This window comes from Pinus tabuliformis, chromosome 5_2 (genome assembly GCF_031772625.1).
Source record: "Pinus tabuliformis cultivar Carrire ecotype Pingquan chromosome 5_2, CPIR1, whole genome shotgun sequence".
Classification (NCBI taxonomy): domain Eukaryota; kingdom Viridiplantae; phylum Streptophyta; class Pinopsida; order Pinales; family Pinaceae; genus Pinus; species Pinus tabuliformis.
In genome coordinates this window covers 344,338,070-344,346,185 of record NC_142306.1, presented here as the reverse complement: position 1 = coordinate 344,346,185, position 8,116 = coordinate 344,338,070, and the positions used below count along the sequence as shown (strand labels likewise).

General features: G+C 46.8%; 1 pseudogene; it reads left to right on the top strand.

The window, feature by feature from the left end:
* The first annotated feature begins 1,697 nt into the window (after nucleotides 1-1,697).
* Nucleotides 1,698-8,116, top strand: part of LOC149158904 (F-box/kelch-repeat protein At2g29830-like) — a 99,522-nt pseudogene continuing 93,103 nt past the window's right edge.

Sequence of the window (8,116 nt, the reverse complement as noted above, 5' to 3'; positions counted from 1 at the left end):
GGCTGGTAGCTGCGGGATTTGCTTGGCTAAATAATTCTTCCGAACCTGTCCCCCAACACAACCATCGTGACTCGTCCCGAGTCACTCAGCTGGCCGGGAATCTATTTGCGTAGGTTGGTCAGCAACTTCTGCATCTCGCCTGTGGCTACAACAAACTCAGTTGCAAATATATGTACCCTTTCCACATGAGCCGCTGAGGTATCCGTCTCATTTGCACTGGCTTGCTTCGTCGCACAGATGGCCTGCATCTGTGTGAGCTTGCCTTCAATGGTTGTAGATATGCTAAACGCTTTGTCGAGCCAGGGCTAGATACGTTCTTTAAGGGTGGCCTCCTGTTGTTGCACTACGTCAACCTGGGCTTTGAGCACTTGGACCTCCTTCATCTTGGCCAACCATTGTGTGATAGCGACCATTTGTGCAATGCCCCGGGCAGTGTCATAAGCCTATTGCACCTCACGCGCCTCAATTTCCACTCGTTATATGGTTGGATCTTCCTAGATGGCAGCGAGTATCCCGAGCGACTAGTCGAGTAGACCCGAGCAGTCGCAAACAGCACTACTCATTATTTCTAGTCCAGCTACAACTGTGTTGCGGTGACGTTCCCGTTCGGTCGGAGGTGTGGGCGGCTGAGCCTTAAGACGGAGCTCGACAACCTGTAACGTTAGCTCCTCCTGGTGTCTTGCAGCCTCTGCTTGGGCCGTGCGAAATCCGACTGCCATGTGCTAAATCCTGGTAGTTAGGGGGAGGTCCCCAGGGATGGCTAGCTCAAGGATCATACCACACGCTTCTATCACAGCTTGTTCTACCTCCTGGTGTTGGGAAGCCAATTCATCATGCTGGAGAGTGATCTGTTCTATCTTTGCCTTTTGTTCTATCACGATGTGGAACACGCGGCCTTCCCTGGCATGAAATTCCTAAGTTACTCCATCTTGCAGCAAGTATAGTATGTCTCTAGACATAGTGGCTAGATTTAATTCCCAACTGCCTTTGTCACCTGTGGTTGTGGCTCAGATAACCTCCGCTGGCAATGAGATGATATGTGGTGTGTGCATGCTGACCTCCTGCGTGGTGACATCTGTATCGTCTGCGGGCTCACAAGGACCCATCCCGTGGATTATGCTTTTAAGGCCTGTAACTGTGCTTTGATCTCCCCCAATGCATTCGTCTTTTCAGTGATCAGATCGGGCAACGTACTAGTGGTAACAATGCTAACGGGCTAGCTGCTCTCCATGAAGTCCTTTTTTAGCACCTTCGTTTCTTTGGACTTTTTTCGTGTAGCCAATGAGTCCTCGGTGCATGACCGCTTGAGGTGGTCTTGCATCTCTGTTTCGTCTTGTGGATCCTGGTCCAAATCCATTCCTTGATCCGTCTGGTTCTCTGTTACTATTGGGCGCGTGGTAGCTCCTTGCTGGAAAGTGGCCTGGTGGTCCTGTCATGCCTTTTCTACCAGTTGGATGAGCCTCTATTGGCGTTCCTTCTTCTGCTACTGTGCGGCCACTCGATCAAGAATGGTTTTATCTGGGGCGCACCATTCCAAAGGCCATGCTGCTAATACTACGTAAATGGCATCATCCATTGCAAGGAATGACAGTGTTACCCAAGATCGCTCTGGGTCCTTTCACACGCGGATATACACATGATGCATATCTACCTTGAACTCGGCCGTGCTTTGAAAGTTGTTGTAGATTGTGGGGGACATGCGTGGTCTTCGAGCAATCCGCGTCCATATATTTTCTTCCATGGAGGTCCAAAATGCCTGGATCGTAGAAACCCTTGCTGCATCCTTTGTAGCCCCAAGTGAAATATACCGTACTGCCTCAGGTAGACTATCCTCAATGCTGGGAAACTGGCTCTCCGGCGGCAAGTCCCCTATAACCAGAAGGATTGATAAGAGCAACCATGCATAATGAAAGGTCTTACCTTTGTCCTATGCTTCTTGACAATTGGTCATAAATTCGTCGCATAAGAACTGTGCCCAATTGAACTAAACCCCTTCGGCACACTGTCCTACCAATGTGATGACAGTGGCGGGCACTTCATCGGCGCGACATTTTCTCATAAGTTTCCCAGCTAGGATCTGAGTAGCGACTCATACTGCGCGGTCACTGATGCTTGCTATGACATACCCCTACTTCCCTTTTACCAGATGGTATCTTGCCTTGACTATTTCGACGATGCCTCCCTCACTACTGGTTCCAGCTATGTCTGTAGGGCTACTCCCTTTATATGGAAGGTGCATAACCTGGTGGATTAGGTTAGTTGTGATTGGGATTGGTTCTTCCAACCAGAGATATCCATCATGAATGAGACCTAGCAGCTGTCGAATGATGAATATGGTGATGGTCATGTGGTGATAGTGGGGGATCCATCTAAGGTTCAGCAGTCCAGCCCTTTCAATGCCTAGTAACCATTTCTGTGGCAATAGGGTGCCTTCGGCGAGTTCGGGGAACTTGTCGCTGTCTGCCAGGTCCCAATCTTCGAACTTGGTGCTTGGAACATGCCCCATGGGTAACCCTTCAAACCTTATATCATCTAGAAGGAGTGGGATCTGGAGCGTAGTTGTTGCAGCGTCTACGTCCTTCACTAGCTTGGTCGTCCCGACCCATGGAGAAAGATACGGGGGTAATGACATGAACTAGATCGCAAGTTCTTCTTCCTACGCCTATGCGTCAATTTGATCGATCAGGTCTTGTAGGTCGTCCTCCTCCTCAGTGATTTCATCGATCTCTGTTTTTCCTTTGTCACCTACTGAATGCTTGTTGAATCTTGGGGAGGCCTGGATAGGACCCATCTTTTGCTTATTCTTCCTGGGCCGTGGGGTACGTGGGGATTTAGGGACTTCAGGAACTTGAGAGGGCTCCTCTTGATTCAACTGCATCTCTTCAGCGACTCACGCTTGGGTTCTTGCCATAGTGCTCATGGAGTATCCAGTAGCCACATACTTACTATTTTTTGTTAGTTCAAAGTGCCAAAAATCCAGTACCGGCCACACGCTATGAGATTTGAAAAAATCTCTTTCACCCGTTGGAAATTCAAGTTGGAAAATCTCTACATATCTCATCCAAAACTTTCGCCTTAATGTCCCGTTGCCCGCTCCTGTCTGACATGATTTGACTAGCCTGTCAAGGCCCATGTGGCTAATGGCTATCTTTTGATTTTTCCCCGTGGTAGCACTATCCTTTAGGTGCAGCTGCAGACTTGGGAACTACTTAGCTTGGTGATGATTCCTTTTTCCGTGCGGGTTTTTCACAGGCTGGTTTATAGTCCCGCACCTTCTTTCAACTGCTCGAGGTACTGAGACTATGGTTTCTACTGCTAGTCAGGTGTTCACACCTTTGGTACGAGATCAGCTCGTCCTTGCTGTCTCGAGATGTGAGCACTTCTGAAGCGATTGGGTAATCAGTCTAAGGTTTATGCTCTTTTGTGAGTGCGGGTGCAGCCATGGTAGCAATGTCACAGTGCATTCTAGGGCCCCTCGGCTTCGCAGTGTACCTTGCTTCTTTGGCCGTAACTCTTGTTTGGAGGATCCGCGGCCATTCAGTCTTTTCTGAGCTTCCTTCTATCATCTATTGCAGGCCTAACATACCCGTGGTATCCGCAACTTCCTTGAACCTCTGCTAACCTTGGCACTGGTCTATTGAGGGGGCTTCAGGCTACTACTTCCAAGCTGGGTAGATACCCACACCTCAGATATTGGTAGCCTCGGCTGGCGAGGAATGTGTACTTTGTTCCGCACTTCCGACCGTGTGTGCGCCTTCCTTCGACATCTGCGCCCTATTGTCTGCATCTTTGGAGTGGCCCTCTGTTCGAGAGTGACAACTGTATGGAGTGTTTTCGCGAATCTCTTTGGCGGTTCCTCTACCCCCACTGTCACCATCCAATTACAATTAAGTGTGGTTACTTTGTGTAGTTAGTTCTTCCATCATTCAACCTCTTCATCTGAGTCTGATGTGCAAGAACTATCGCGGTCCCATGAGAGTCGACCATCCACTGTTGGATTGACCCTGTCCTGATCCTGTGCAGTAATTTGGTATATACAGTCCAGCTCGCCGTCGCTTTTTGTGTCGTGCACAGGCTTGGTATATCGCGCCCCTTCTACTGGGTCCAATGGGACCACCATGCAGAGAGATTTATTTTCGAAGATCATCTTGCGTTTTTTTAGATTGATGACTCCATTCATATCTGTCGCCCAATCTATCCCTAAGAGTGCAGGATATGGGTTACTATCATCCACAATTTTGATAACCTCAAAATCAGTTTGGGTGCTGGCTCCATCGATGTCTACTGTAACTCCGTGCAGACGTCCCATAGGTAAATTATTTTGCTAGTTAACCATCCTTAGTTGAATTGGTGACCATTGCAGTGGAGGCCTGCCCATGTGTTCCCAAGTCTGCTTTGGTAAGACATTTTCATCGAACCCCAAATCTAAAACGACCTGATCCATCTCATAGTCCCTGATCTGGACTGTTAGTCGCATTTCCCACCCAATGCGCAAAGCATGTTTTCCTAATTTTCGGATCATTCATGGTTCATCCACTCCCGCACACCAAGTTATCAATTCCTGCAGCTCCCTTACCGCTTTGGCATCCCTCAGTAAATGCATGCATGTTTCCAAGAAGGTAGTTAACACAGATGTATCTTGCTTTGATCTAAATTGGTCCTTACTCCCCGATGTAGAAGCCTATGCTAAGCTCTTCTTGGATTCCATAAAGGTTTCCTTCACACGTTCTAAATCAAAGTCTAGCTATTTTGGGGCGAACTTATAGACCCATGCATCCGTCTCTAGTTGGTTCCGCTTATCTTCTCCAATGGCCGCGCCACTCTGAAGCATCATATTTATGGTCGGTTCCTCTGCACGGGGTTCAACCTTCATCATCTGGACGTTCTGAGTGGGGCTGGCCGGGAGCACCCCCTTTTCGCGCATCTGAGCGATCAACGTGGGGCAATCGACAGCTTCGTGGTCAAATTGGTAGCAGTAAGGACAACAGGCTTTGGTCAGGTTCATGCAATCCTACGCGTAGTGCCTTGGCCCTCCACAATTGTAACAAATTAATTGCCCTCGCCCCCATCCAGGTCCCATGCCTCCATGGCCCCGTCCGCACCCTTGGTACCCTCCCCGTACGAATGGTGTGGTGGAGTCCTGTGCTCGCACCTCTGTTTGCATCCTATACATCGGTGTTCGATCCATCAACATTTGGTAACTGCATCAATTTATTTCCTCATGGCCCACCGTCTGGTAGAAGTTGCAAAATAAGCGTTTAGGAGGGGGTTTTCGTAGACTTGGAAATAGGTGACAATTGTCCATGGCATGTTTTCCTCCAACTTCATAGATTGTGCACCAAAGTGCAGGTGCTATGCTTGGCCCAACCTGTACCTCTGGTCGCAATGTTATGGGCCCCCCTCCTATCATAGGATTTGCAAAGATTGGACAGTGGTCTTTGTCATGGCCCAATCCCTTGCATTTGAGACACCATACTTCCTCTCGTATCTTGGTCCTAGGCACCTATCCCTGTTTTAAGCTTCGCATCTCCAGACATAAATTTTGTATTTGTGCTTGGATTTGTTGTACTCCCAACCCTGGATCCTAGATCGGAGTTTCATGTATCCGCATTGCTGCTTCCAATGCTTCAGCTTGGGTTGAGATCTTTTTTTGTGCCAGGGTCGATCTCAGATATGGTGTTAATGACACGAAAAACCAAGCACAGTGCTGCTCATCCATCAGTGTCATGTTGGCCTCGCAGATAGTGCTTTTCAACCTTTGATCCAAATCCCATGGAGTTTCACCAGGCATCATTACCATCTCTTTGAAACCAATAACTGACTAGGCCCCTGATTTTGGGTGCCCGAATTCCTTATTTAGCGCCTCTTGGATTGCGGTAATGCCTTCAGTTGGACAATCACTTGAATACTTCATGTACCAAGTTAGTGCACTGTCCTGAAACACACTAACTAGGGTAGCCTTCTTGATGTTATCATCTGTGATACCCTGAGCATCCCATACAGATTTAATCACAAACCAGAATCGTCCTGGTTCCTCATTCCCCGCACCTTTAAATATCGGTAGCTTAACTGAACTTGCCATCCCAATCTTTGAGGCTGTTGGAGTTGGGGGTGGGGTTGGTGTTGGAGTGGATGGATTTGATGTAGGTGAAGCAGGTGGTGGCATGGACGGAGGTGGTATCAAGGGGAAGCGCTCTCTGATCAACCAGACCGCACTTCCTAGTGAAAAACTCACGAGTTCTTCCTCGCTTTCCTAGGAAATGGAAGCTAACAGACTGTTCTATACTCCTCTTGTTTCATGGTAACCTCTTTCGCTCCGCGTTAATCCAGACATTAAGTAATGCGCATAATCTATTTTTCACATAACAACATCTTAATACACATTTTCAATGATTTGATATACCTACCTCGCGGTCCTTGAAGGAATCGCCTTTCTACCTCACTATAGCTCACGGTGGTATTTATAAACTCAATGATAAATCCTCCTATTACCTGATCAAGCCAATGATCTACTGCATGCGCGATCTTATCCTCAGTGGCTTCTAGCCGGCGCACCAGTTCTGGGGTCCACATAATAGGCTGGTCCAATCTGCACCTTCCCACACTGTCAGCTAGCCTTGCGATCCACTCATACAGCTCTACCGGGAGTGACGCAAAGAAGATCTCGTGAATGTCTATGAATATATACCAGTCCAGCCAATCTTCTTTTGATATTCACGAGTTTCTGTTTTCCTGAACTGCAAACTCGTGGAATTTCAGATCCCACCACTCTTCAATCTCTTTCTTTGTGGGGTTCCAGTGTTCCCACATCAGACACCCCTTAGGCGGATCCTGGTCCCGACAATGGAACCATTTGTTAGCTTATATGGGCCTGACCCAGGTTCAGAAGAATTATTTAGCAAGCAAATCCCGCAACTACTGGCCCTTTCGGCAACAACCCGTAAAGCATGGACTGAGGTCTCACTCGAGGTAGCAGGGGAGGGTGCTGGAACCAAGTTTCCGTACCCTTGGGATGTCTAGATGTGATCTGAGAGGTTTGCAAGCTGTCCTGTACCTTCGTGCTGTGCTAGATCCGTGCAGATCCAAATAATCTTAGCTTTCTCTTACTGCGCTGATTACAGATCTAATTTATTTGATTAATTATTATAACCCAGATCTACTTAAGGAGGTATTTAAGCAAACATTTATTTCTCATTTAGTTCACATATTAAGATTAAACCCAATTCACATGTACTCAATAAGCATATGGGCGCAGATCAAAACAGTTTCATTAACCATAAAAGAATAGAGTTTCGATGGTTCAGAATTAACACAAAATTCAGAAGAAACTTGTCTTTATTTCCACTTATCACCCTTACATCCAGATCTACCCTGCGCACTCAGCTGCAGGGGTCCACGCAGACAGCTGCAGAGCCTCTATCCTCTACCCAAACCCTCAAATCAGACTTACAAATGCTCCCAGAATGCTCTTTTTAGACACCCATTACATTTTAGATCTCCAAAATCATACCCAAAACTTAGCTATTCTACCCATAGAGCCTTTCTCTATTTATACCTTTCCATGAACCGCGATCCATAGGTGGGCCAACTCAACCCACATTTCTTTACATTATTTTTGGGCGGACTACCCTTTTGACTTTGACTTATTACAAATCGCGCTCTCTGCATATCGTAGAGTCTTTACCATTCTATTACCCAAAATTTCGGGTTTCGTGCCCCATACTCGTTGTGCGGGGTTTCCACCTTAAATCTTGGTGTTCATGTGTGTTTCTTATGTGTGATGGTTTATTTATTACAACACATGGTTAATGTTTATCGAGTGGTTAATAAAGTACTAATGCACTAGCTAAAGACAAAGATATGATAGATTAACTGAATTATAAGCTCACTGGATATACACTAATTGTCTTAAGAATAGTCGCGTGCACACGCAGGTTTGATTCAGTGAAGTTGCATATAGAAATCTGAATATGAAATGTAAAGAGTTATTGATTTGTAAATATTGATTCACACCCCCCCGCCCATCTCAATATTTTTCCCAACACCCTCTTTACTTTCGGAAATATTCTAACCTATGCATGTCAATTCAAAAAGGGTAATGTATGAAACTCATCCT